The 12,114-nt window shown below is 36.7% G+C and overlaps 1 long non-coding RNA gene across 1 annotated transcript; it reads right to left on the bottom strand.

Moving 5' to 3' along the window:
• Positions 1-3,165: 3,165 nt before the first annotated feature.
• LOC140170458 (uncharacterized) lies at positions 3,166-11,384 on the bottom strand. Its single transcript, XR_011861550.1, has 4 exons — positions 11,106-11,384; positions 6,517-6,651; positions 4,246-4,465; positions 3,166-3,360 (listed from the first exon to the last, which is right to left on the bottom strand). It is a non-coding gene; the product is annotated as an uncharacterized lncRNA (long non-coding RNA).
• Positions 11,385-12,114: the final 730 nt, after the last annotated feature.

Raw genomic sequence — 12,114 nt, 5'->3', positions numbered from 1 at the left:
TGACAGTACTGAGTACTGCCGCAGCATTGAATACTGCGAATCTATGGCAGGAAATCTGACAGTACTGAGTACTGCCGCAGCATTGAACACTGCGAATCTATGGCAGAAAATCTGACAGTACTGAGTACTGCCGCAGCATTGAATACTGCGAATCTATGGCAGAAATCTGACAGTACTGAGTACTGCCGCAGCATTGAATACTGCGAATCTATGGCAGAAAATCTGACAGTACTGAGTACTGCCGCAGCATTGAATACTGCGAATCTATGGCAGAAAATCTGACAGTACTGAGTACTGCCGCAGCATTGAATACTGCTAATCTATGGCAGAAAATCTGACAGTACTGAGTACTGCCGCAGCATTGAATACTGCGAATCTATGTGTTTTGCTATGTCTGACAGTACTGAGTACTGCCGCAGCATTGAATACTGCGAATCTATGTGTTTTGCTATGTCAAGAACTGACAGTACTCCATACTGTCGCAGCATTGAATACTGCGAATCTATATGGCAGACATCTGACTGTACTGAGTACTGCCGCAGCATTGAATACTGCGAATCTATGGCAGAAAATCTGACAGTACTGAGTACTGCCGCAGCATTGAATACTGCGAATCTATGGCAGGAAATCTGACAGTACTGAGTACTGCCGCAGCATTGAACACTGCGAATCTATGGCAGAAAATCTGACAGTACTGAGTACTGCCGCAGCATTGAATACTGCGAATCTATGGCAGAAATCTGACAGTACTGAGTACTGCCGCAGCATTGAATACTGCGAATCTATGGCAGAAAATCTGACAGTACTGAGTACTGCCGCAGCATTGAATACTGCGAATCTATGGCAGAAAATCTGACAGTACTGAGTACTGCCGCAGCATTGAATACTGCTAATCTATGGCAGAAAATCTGACAGTACTGAGTACTGCCGCAGCATTGAATACTGCGAATCTATGTGTTTTGCTATGTCAAGAACTGACAGTACTCCATACTGTCGCAGCATTGAATACTGCGAATCTATATGGCAGACATCTGACTGTACTGAGTACTGCCGCAGCATTGAATACTGCGAATCTATGGCAGAAAATCTGACAGTACTGAGTACTGCCGCAGCATTGAATACTGCGAATCTATGGCAGAAAATCTGACAGTACTGAGTACTGCCGCAGCATTGAATACTGTGAATCTATGGCAGAAAATCTGACAGTACTGAGTACTGCCGCAGCATTGAATACTGCTAATCTATGGCAGAAAATCTGACCGTACTGAGTACTGCCGCAGCATTGAATACTGCGAATCTATGTGTTTTGCTATGTCAAGAACTGACAGTACTCCATACTGTCGCAGCATTGAATACTGCGAATCTATATGGCAGACATCTGACTGTACTGAGTACTGCCGCAGCATTGAATACTGCGAATCTATGGCAGAAAATCTGACAGTACTGAGTACTGCCGCAGCATTGAATACTGCGAATCTATGGCAGAAAATCTGACAGTACTGAGTACTGCCGCAGCATTGAATACTGCGAATCTATGGCAGAAAATCTGACAGTACTGAGTACTGCCGCAGCATTGAATACTGCGAATCTATGGCAGAAAATCTGACAGTACTGAGTACTGCCACAGCATTGAATACTGCAAATCTATGGCAGTAAATCTGACAGTACTGAGTACTGCCGCAGCATTGAATACTGCGAATCTATGGCAGAAAATATGACAGTACTGAGTACTGCCGCAGCATTGAATACTGCGAATCTAAAAGTATGGTTGTTAAAATTCAAAAGTTCACAGGTTATGTATGATGTCAGTTGAATGCAATACTGGTAAACTTCTCGGCAGTGAGGCTGGGCTCCATATTACACAATATGTACTGGTATGCACAACATATCTTAATCAGAAGTGACAACTTTAGTGTTGTTCATACAGGTCATTACTGTGACTGACATCTACATGCAGTTACTTTGAATACAATTATGTAGTTACTTTATCCATAAAAAGTAAGTACATTAAACATGTATGCACACAATAAATGCTGTGATTTTAGCCAAGCATTGGAAAGAAAAAAGTTTTAAAAAATAATATAGAGTTTATGATGCAAGTTGAATGTAATACTGGTGCCATTGTAGATAAAGGAACTGCTTAGGTCTTTCCATATTATATATAATATGTACTGATATGCACAATGTACCTTTACCTTAAGGTAGAAACATCGGCTACGGTGTCATGCACAGATTTGGTTTAAAATGATACAGGATGTGTAGTTGGGAGAGAAAAACTTGCCTGCCAAGTTTTAATTTTTGCCAACAAAGCGTTTTGGAGTTATGCCATTTTTTATCATTAGAAAGCCCCATTGACTTTGCACATAAAGTGGTTTTGACACTAAGCCTCGTTCACTAAAATTGGTAAAAGTTTGAAAATGGATACTATGTTTAAATATTATTGTTTCTCCTTTCTATCCCATTTATAGAACTGCTTTTTGGATCTTTTTATTACAAAAATGTTACCAAATAATATTAGTGACTTTTTTTCCAATATATTGGTCAGTAATATAGGGGATATTTGAAGGTAATGTTAGTACTTGCTCAAATTTTCTTGATTTGATCTAGAAACACTGAATGACCCAATTTCATAATTATTGTCTGAGCTAACCATAGGGCCAATTATAACAAACAAGGTGTCATATGAAAGGTTATTAAATTTAGAAACTTTTTCTCGCCAGCTTTTTTAATAAAGTGTTTCTATTTTAAGTTATGGGTGTTTCTAGATTTCCCTAATTTAAAAATAGAAAAAATGATTTTTCTCAAAAAATAAACACTTTATCCAAAAAATCTGGCGAGAGAATTTAGATATTAGCCTTATTAACCACCCCACAAACTATGGAGACCATATCACATTCCCTCTAGGCTAGCAATAATTATTAGTAGAAAAAATTAGAGAATTTTCAAAAAATAAAAAAAACATAAGAATTGTTTAAATTTTCATGAAACATTAAAAATCAGTGGAGTAAAGACTTATCTTCAATTGGTTATATATTTGAAATGGATACATAATTCTGATTTGAAATAGTGGCTATTTTCCTGCATGGGTCTATTATCCGATGCTCCTACCTTAAGTCACATTTTTTTAGATATGTTCATACAGTTCAAATAACACAATACATGTATATTGTATTGAGCTGAAAGTATGTAATATATATGCTCCGAGTCTGAGACTTAAGGTAAGCCTTTATTGGAAAGCACCAGACGAAAACTCAGGAAGACTACTGCATACAAAATTTAAATGGTGGTGATGTTGATGGCCGACCAGGTAAGTACTCCACTCCAACCAACAAATCAAAGTACAGTCAACATACAGAACACCTGAAAAGGAAATAAAGAAAATTACAGTTTATTTTTCTTTTATGGAGAAGGGAGAAGTTCATGTATCAGGTTATTTTGCTTGTTTGGTTGGGTTTGACAGGTGCAGCTGAAAGGGCTAATCTGACAAAAGTATTGTACATGTTTTCGTAAAATAAATTGGGTTTCCATCAAATCTGTCAGAGCTACATTGTATGTAATTATTCACATCATAATTTGTGCAAATTTTGTACATAATATCTGCACATCGGAATGTCTGACATTTTGTAATACCAGATAGGAACAAATGGGCAATTCCAGGGTAAAAAAATATCAACTTTTGTACGCATAAGACAGCTATGAAAAACGTGAGTTCCAAGGAGCTACGTGTATGTGTCGCCGCGATTTACTGGCATTCATAACCATATTCACATGTACATAGTCGTAGAGTGGACTTTTCGCTGCTCATAAAAATCACTTAAAAATCAGCTTTTTAAATATTTCTTTGGACAAAAGCTGATCGATGCGTAGAATAAGTTGAGCAATCACAGATGACATATATCAGTGACACAGGTTTCTAAAGATAGTATTTTACTAGATATATACTAATGCAAACTTGCCAAAATAAAACCCTGGATGCACCCTACGGGAGTATCTACAACTTGAGAACAAGTCCTCAAACATTCAAAATTTGTAGTTACTACAACTAGTAATTTGGTAAGCATGCACCAACATAACTGTAAGATGACTTAATAATTTAAAGAGCATGTAAACCTCTTTCATTTGATACCAAATTTGTCATTATAGGACTTGTAGTTTTAAAGTTCTGAAGCATTTTTGATGTTTTTGGTCATGTCCCTGTTTGTTTGTAAATGCCCAAATGTATAATGTACACTAGTTTTAACATACCTTAATTTTAGTAGTTGATGTTAAAAGCCTCAACAAAGGATTTGACAGGCAGTTATCACAGATTCTTGTTCATGCAAAAACAAAGGTTTCTTGTGCCGATATGGAATGACATATGCAAGGAATGACAGCAAAGCCAGACGAAGATGTAGGATTACCATACTCCGATCCCATGGTGGTGTAAAATGATAGAAGGGGATAAGTCATGCACACAGTGATGTGTCTGCAAGGAACAATCAAACAAGAAACAAACTTAAGTGAACAATCGCAATTCCAATAAATATAAAAAATAAAAAGTGTAACTCCTGTGTTATAAATTCTAAAGTGTGATACACAATTCACACATGTACACCTTGAAATATAAACCACATGTATAGGTAGAAAACCTCCCCCCCCCTTTTTTTTATTCTCATCAGTCATTAACTAGTCTTATATTCAAGAGCTAAATAAAAGAAAACTGTTGAGCAATAAATAACTTTATACGACATGTGGTTGCAGAGATATGCTAATTTAAATATCTCAATTTTGTCAGCCAATATACTGTATAAACTTTTTGTGCATGTACATATTGTAATGCAAGTTATAGGCCTATACTATGCATTCTTAAAGTACACAATTTTAAGAATTAAGCACTTGCTCAGAAGCTTATACAGCCCTTTTTAAACAGGCGCGCGCCCCCGGATATAAAAAAAGCACAGATTCTCAGCACATGATTGACGCACAAATATGTGCGTACAGTGTGCAAATACATGTGCGCAATACAATGATGAATGAGCATGCATAAATTGTAGATTGATTTTATTTTTTATAGTTGTCATTAAAAAATATCCTGGTTTTGATACTACCCACCTGAGTACACAATTGCATTGATACCAAGCATGCCAAGGGGGAGATAATATAATGTGTTTAAGCACTGGCTGGTACATGCACTACCCCTCCCGGAGCAAAATGTTTTCAGCGTGCACCCTTTGGAGCACTGGCTGGCGCATGCTCCCTGTTTTACTCTATTAATTAACCTTTAAGCTTAACCTTGTGAACTTTGGAAATGGTCTTACCTAATCTGATCCCTAAAATTTTTTTATCAAAAACATTGCCGTAAAATTTACTACGGTAATAAATTTCTAAAATGGTGGATGGTGCGCCAATCAGCTATGCTATTTCTGGCAGACGATTAGGCATGCTCCTACATTCTCTTGGTCGGGGTTGTTCCATCTATTGCACTTACCCACTTCTCACGCCTGTCAAAGGGGACACCTTCGCAAAATTCCTATTGGTTTGTACAGGGCCTTTCAGTTCTAGTCAATTTTCTCAGTGCAGAAAATACCAATTTGCCCTGCCTTTGATAATTATTTAAAGTTGATTTCCTGATAAGAACTTCTGGAATTTTTTTTGTTTCAACAAGAAGTATTTTGGCATGTTTTGTGATTTCCCGCAATTCCCCCATTGAGTGCAACGGTCCCCTTTGTGTATGAGGGGGCGAGATGGAACAGCCAAATCTCGGCAAAAGCAACCAATGGGAAGATAGGATCTATCGCAAGTAACATCATGCCGACCGACAGAATGATGATTTCATGTATAAATTATATAATAAAAAATAGATATAAATACAGTGTACTAATAACATACTCTACATACACCTCACACACACTTGCTTACATTGCCCAGTCATACCCCCTCCCCCACCCACATTTCATAATACAATGGAAACTCTTTAATACGGAATTTGTGGGGCCACAACATTTAGTTTGTCTTATCAGGATTTTGTCTTATCCATCACATATTACATAGGGATTCAGTGCCAGGGACCTGAAAATCAAGCTTGTCTTATCAGGGTTTTTGTATTATCAGAGCTTGTATTAACGAGGTTCCACTGTACAGGTTTATATTTTCTCGCCTAGCTTTGCGGAGTGAAAGTCAGAAGAAATTATTTTGGTAATCATCTCGTAGGCCTATTAGTATTAAATGTTTTTAATGGCATGTATCATCTGAATTCGGAAGAAAACGATGTCGAAAAGCAGCTAAATAGTTGACTAAATACCTTCAGAAGACATAGCATATCTATCAGTTGTTATATGGTTAATAATAAAAATGAACATAAAATATTTTTCTCTCCGACTAGAAAAGTCCGAAAAGACAATTATTTTTGTCTGCTTAGCCTAAAAAGTCAGAATTCCGACAAAAGTTTCGACAATTTTGAGGAAAAAATTATATGTGCATGTAAATTTAATTTTCTAAATCGAGCACTGCTGCATGATGTTTTCTTTCAATATTTACCTGGTATTGGTACGTGAGGCAGCTGTGATAAAATGTTGCAAGTGCTGAAGAATCTGTAGTTGTAGTGATAAACCTCTAACTAGCGTATGATAACGTTCTGTGTATCTCGTGACTGTGATTACCATGTGAGTTCACCTGTAGAAATTAAGTAGATGCACTTCAGTTTACTTTGTTAACAATAGAGATACATGTACATGTAATATAAGGAGTCTGGGGAAAATATTTTGTTCAATTGAAAATATTTTTTAATCCTTATATAACACTGTGTATATGAAGCTATATCGGTCGACCAAAAGTGCCCCTATTTTTGTTCATAAAATCCAAAATAAATATCTGTTACTCTTAGCTCTAAAAATTCACATGGTCAATGATAAAAATATGACATCTTTCTTCTGGTACCAAAATTGACACCACTTCTGGTAAAATCTGAGGTTCTGGGGATGAGACTATTAGCAATAGGAACATGCCCCTTTAAGCAGGCTCATAAAGCCGCCATTTGTTATTAATAGTCACAGGTCAGTGATTTTACTACTGTGGGAGGTCAAGATATTACAACACACAGTATACAATGACAATGTGACCGTAAAAACCTCATATTTAGTAAAGTTAGAAACAAAGGTGTTTTTTTTTACTCATATCTAAATAGGCCTAGTATAAATAGGTATGAAAAGCGAAATCAAATTTGTCATCACACCACATCATTTTATATATCAAATTAAAGCCCTTGAGTAAAGAAAGCCAAAACCGAAAACCGTTTTGTCATAACGCCATCAGTAGGAAAGTTACATCTTGTCAAAGATTGACTTTCATCCAAAACGTTCAGCCAACTGATGCATCATTTTTTTTTTATGTGGAACTGCTATTAAAATCCCTCTAAAATTCCATACACGGTTGTCTCATCACAAAAATAAATTACATATATTTGTGTCAAGTGAAGTATAGACAACATATTTATGTAGATTTCCTTGACGATTCTTTTCTTTTAATCTTCTATGTAAAATTTGTATTGTGTTTTTGAACCAATCTGACAAGCAAATGTGTCAACTATAAAGGTTGCCTGTTATACAGTGTATAATAGTTTGTCAATGGACATGTATCATGTCTATGTATATTGTTATGCCAGTTTGGGAACGTAAATGGCACACAATCATGACAATAGAGATCCCTTTGAAAATTAAACATATGAATTTTGATGATTTGGCAACGATGATCATGCAGTGCATCATCTAGTCCGAATAATCAGACCCAGAACAAAATATTAATATCTGACATCATCTTGACTGAACACCACCATGCACCGTGCTACATACATCGAATGTATGGAGCCGGTATATACAATGTATTAACTCACACATACATGTACGATGGGTGTAGCACCGTGCACAATGGTACATGCACGCGTATCAATGACATACCCATGTGATTTTACTACTGTGGGAGGTCAAGATATTACAACCATAGCTATTGCAACACACAGTATACAATGACAATGTGACCGTAAAAACCTCATGTGTGGCAGTCTTACTTGTAGCCTATACTCCACCGTAATTTTCACTTCATGATTTAAACACCAAATTGGACAACATTACACACAATCACCATTCACTAATGTTCCATGACATCTATATATTTTGCAATTTGATACTTTACATGACCGGATGGCTGAAGTCAACAAAATAAAGAGCGATTCAAAACCGAGTTTCATAGCCTATACTTATGTAGCGGACCTCTTGGATGATGGTTGTTCGGGCGAAGCGCAGTACGCGATGCAAGGCAGCGCTGTACGCTACGCGCAAGAAGTGAAAAGACACCAGGGTCAGTCCATGTCAAAACAGACTGAGTGTACACCCACCCTCTTGGATTATGCTCTCCTTTGGCTCAGGGGTACCTTTCATGGACCCCTAGGTGAGGTCACAAGACAAAAAAATTCAAATTCAATTTCGTTTCCGAATGGGGGGCCATCAAAGTTTGGCGACCTTGACCAAAATTGGGAATTTAAGGTGTCCAAATGATCTCTTTGAGAGGCATTTTCTTCTTAATTAAATCAGTTGTGACCCTCTTTTGAATGTGGTCACTCACTGGCTGTGTCTGAAATGCCTAATGCCAAAAAAGATTGATTTCGGAATTTCGTTGGGATTTCAGAGGGTGTCAAAATCAGCACTTCATACTGTTCAATCAAATTATCTTTGATTTTGAAGGACCCATGATAATGCCACAGTGCACTTATAGGTCCTAATTATGTTCAGAATGGATTAACCATGTGCCAATGTCTATAAGCAATTCAAAAAAGAGAAATTTCTAGACCCCTACAGAATGTTAGGCCCCCTAAAGTGGTTCAGCCACAAATGGCGCTTAAAATCGGCACATTTTGACACCTAATAACTTTAGGTGTACACCAGATATGAATTTCTAGTCTTTTGCATCTGAAAGAATGTAGTCTTATGTTACTAGGAACATAGGATTTGTTTTGTATTTTTTGTGTTTTGATACTTTCAAAAGGTCGTTGACCTATGAACATTTTTTCGTCATATAGCCCTCCTGAAAGGTCTGACACATAACAAACTATACATTTTTGGAATCCTCATGACCATACGAGTAATTTGATATATTACTTGACATAATTGGGAGCATTCTGAAAATTTGACCCCCATAACCTGTACTTTGCATGTGCATCGTTGCCAGGAAGTGCATTTTTGACCCCCTTAAAAATCCATACAGAGGATTAGAAAGTGGTTTTTTCTTATTACTTGACTCAAGAGCAACTTGAAATATCAGGATAAATAATACAAATGGCTATAAAGTGATAAAAAATATAAAAAAATATCATACAAAATTGGCATTTTGTACCGTATCCTGTATGCATGGTATGTTAGGCAAAAATTACTATTTTTGAAAGCGCCAACTTAATACTAAAACACAAAAATACAAAACAAATCTTATGTTCCTAGTAACATTAAACTACATTCTTTCAGATGCAAAAGACTAGAAATTCATATCTGGTGTACACCTAAAGTTATTAGGGGTCAAAATTTGCCGATTTTAAGTGCCATTTGTGGCTGAACCACTTTAGGGTGGCCTAAAATTCTGTAGGGTCTAGAAATTTCTTTTTTTTTAATTGCTCATAGACATTGGCATATGGTTAATCCATTCTGAACATAATTAGGACCTATAAGTGCACTGTGACATTATCATGGGTCCTTCAAAATCAAGATAATTTGATTGAACATACGAAGTGCTGATTTTGACCCCTCTGAAATCCCAATAAAATTCAAATCTATCTTTTTTGGCATTAGGTATTTCAGACACAGCCAGTGAGTGACCACATTCAAAAAGAGGATCACAACTGATTAAATTAAAGAAAGTGCCCTCAAAGAGAGCACTTTGTCATTTGGACCCTTAAATTCACAATTTTGGTCGAGGTCGCCAAACTTTGATTGCCCGCCATTCGCAAACGAAAAATTTTTTTCTTGTGACCTCACCTAGGGATCCATGAAGGTACCCCTGAGCCAAAGGAGAGCAAAATCCAAGAGGGTGGGTGTACACTCAATCTGTTTCGACATGGACTGAGCCACCAGCAGGTAAAATATCAACAATGTATTATGCAACTATGATCTACAGGGTATTGTCACATGATAAAAATATGGTAGCGTAAAATATCATGACATCATACATATAAATCAACAGTTAAAGCAACCTCAATAAAATATGGTACCACACAATAAAAATCACAGTTAGGGCAACCTCATAAAAATATGGTAGCACAAAATATGGCATCACACATAAAAATCACAGTTACGGCAATCTCATAAAATACGGTAGCAATGGAGTGTAACCTTAAGACAAACACTTTGCACAGCAATTGAGCGCCACCTTAAGAACAAAACCGTTACACAGCAATTGAGCGCAACCTTGAAACAAACCGTTACACAGCAATTGAGCGCAACCTTAAAATAACCGTTACACAGCAATTGAGCGCAACCTTAAAATAACCTGTTACACAGCAATTGAGCGCAACCTTGAAACAAACCTGTTACACAGCAATTGAGCGCAACCTTAAAATAACCCGTTACACAGCAATTGAGCGCAACCTTAAAATAACCCGTTACACAGCAATTGAGCGCAACCTTAAAACAACCCGTTACACAGCAATTGAGCGCAACCTTGATTAGGTATAATATGGACGTCTTTCATGAATAAGTTCAGTGTAATCATGATGCTGGTTTATGTATACGCTTGACGGCTTTCATGAATAAGTTTAGTGCAATCATGATTCCGGCTTATTTACAGGCTTGTAGTTGTACATGTAGCACATTATTTCCCACAGCTCAGTACATGTGTCAACACAGAGAGGCAGAGTTTAGGTTATTGATTTAATGCTCCCTTGCTTGACGTTGTGTTATTTAAGCTGTTGGTCGATATAAAAGATGGCAATCAACCTGTTTCATATTCATAAGAATGAGTACATGATTTCCCATGTGTATGGGTTCTAAATCATAACAAGTTCAATGTAATTGCACCATGAATATTTTTAAGCACTGTTTACAAATTTATATCAACACTCTTATTTCTGGATATTTCGACCCTCTTACTACACTGTCATGACCGTAGGTTCCATGAGGCACTTCACTGGAGTCTCCATACCAATTGTATATAAGTTTTACTCTGGCAGATATAGTTTCGGCGGAAAATCAGGCCATTTTCTGGTGTCCAAAACAATCAAAACACGCATTTTCGTAGATCGGGGGCACACACTCTCTCTAAGGAAAACCATGCGAAATATCGCAATCGGCCGCCTGTCTCCCATTTCAATCTCGTCATGTGAGGGCAGTAGATCGTTTTTACGGTGGCGTAGCACAAATCCAATTTTGCTACACTTACGGGATCTAAAATGAGCGTTTATTGCGTTTCGACAGTATTTTTTGTAGGACATGAGAGCACCTCAGACCTATCGAATTGCATTCTGAATACGAAGCATGTCTTTCTGATATCAAATAATTTTCAATTTTTTGAAAATCACAATATAGGCCTAATACAAATTTTATGACAAATTATACAAATTTGATATTTTTCAAATTTTGATATATAACAGTCCTCGAAGTAAATTATATAAATCTAATGATATATTTTAAAGTGTATGTAGCAGGGAGGAAAAAGCCGACGGTCAATTGAAAATTTTGACCTTTCATATTGAAGATATGGATTTTTCCCCAAAAGACCTATTTTTTGTTGGTGTTTTGGGAAAAAAATCCATATCTTCAATACGAAAGGTCAAAATTTTCAATTGATCGTCGGCTTTTCATCCCACCTACATACACTTTAAGTACAAATCATCAGATTTATAAAGTTTACTTCAAGTACTGTTAAATATCAAAAATATCAATTTTAATGATTTGCCATAAAATGTGTATTAAATTGCGAATTTCAAAAATCAAAATTATTTGATATCAGAATGACATTCTTCGTATCCAGAATGCAATTCGATATGTCTGATGTGCTCTAATGTCCCAAAATAAATACTATCCAAACGTTCATACCCCAGCCCTTACATGCACACAAAAATGGTCGGAAAACAATGTAGCCTCTTTCCCAGTACTGCAG

The sequence above is a fragment of the Amphiura filiformis genome, chromosome 14 (genome assembly GCF_039555335.1).
Source record: "Amphiura filiformis chromosome 14, Afil_fr2py, whole genome shotgun sequence".
Lineage (NCBI taxonomy): Eukaryota > Metazoa > Echinodermata > Ophiuroidea > Amphilepidida > Amphiuridae > Amphiura > Amphiura filiformis.
Note: the sequence above shows the minus strand (reverse complement) of the source record. Positions and strands in the feature narration are given on the sequence as shown.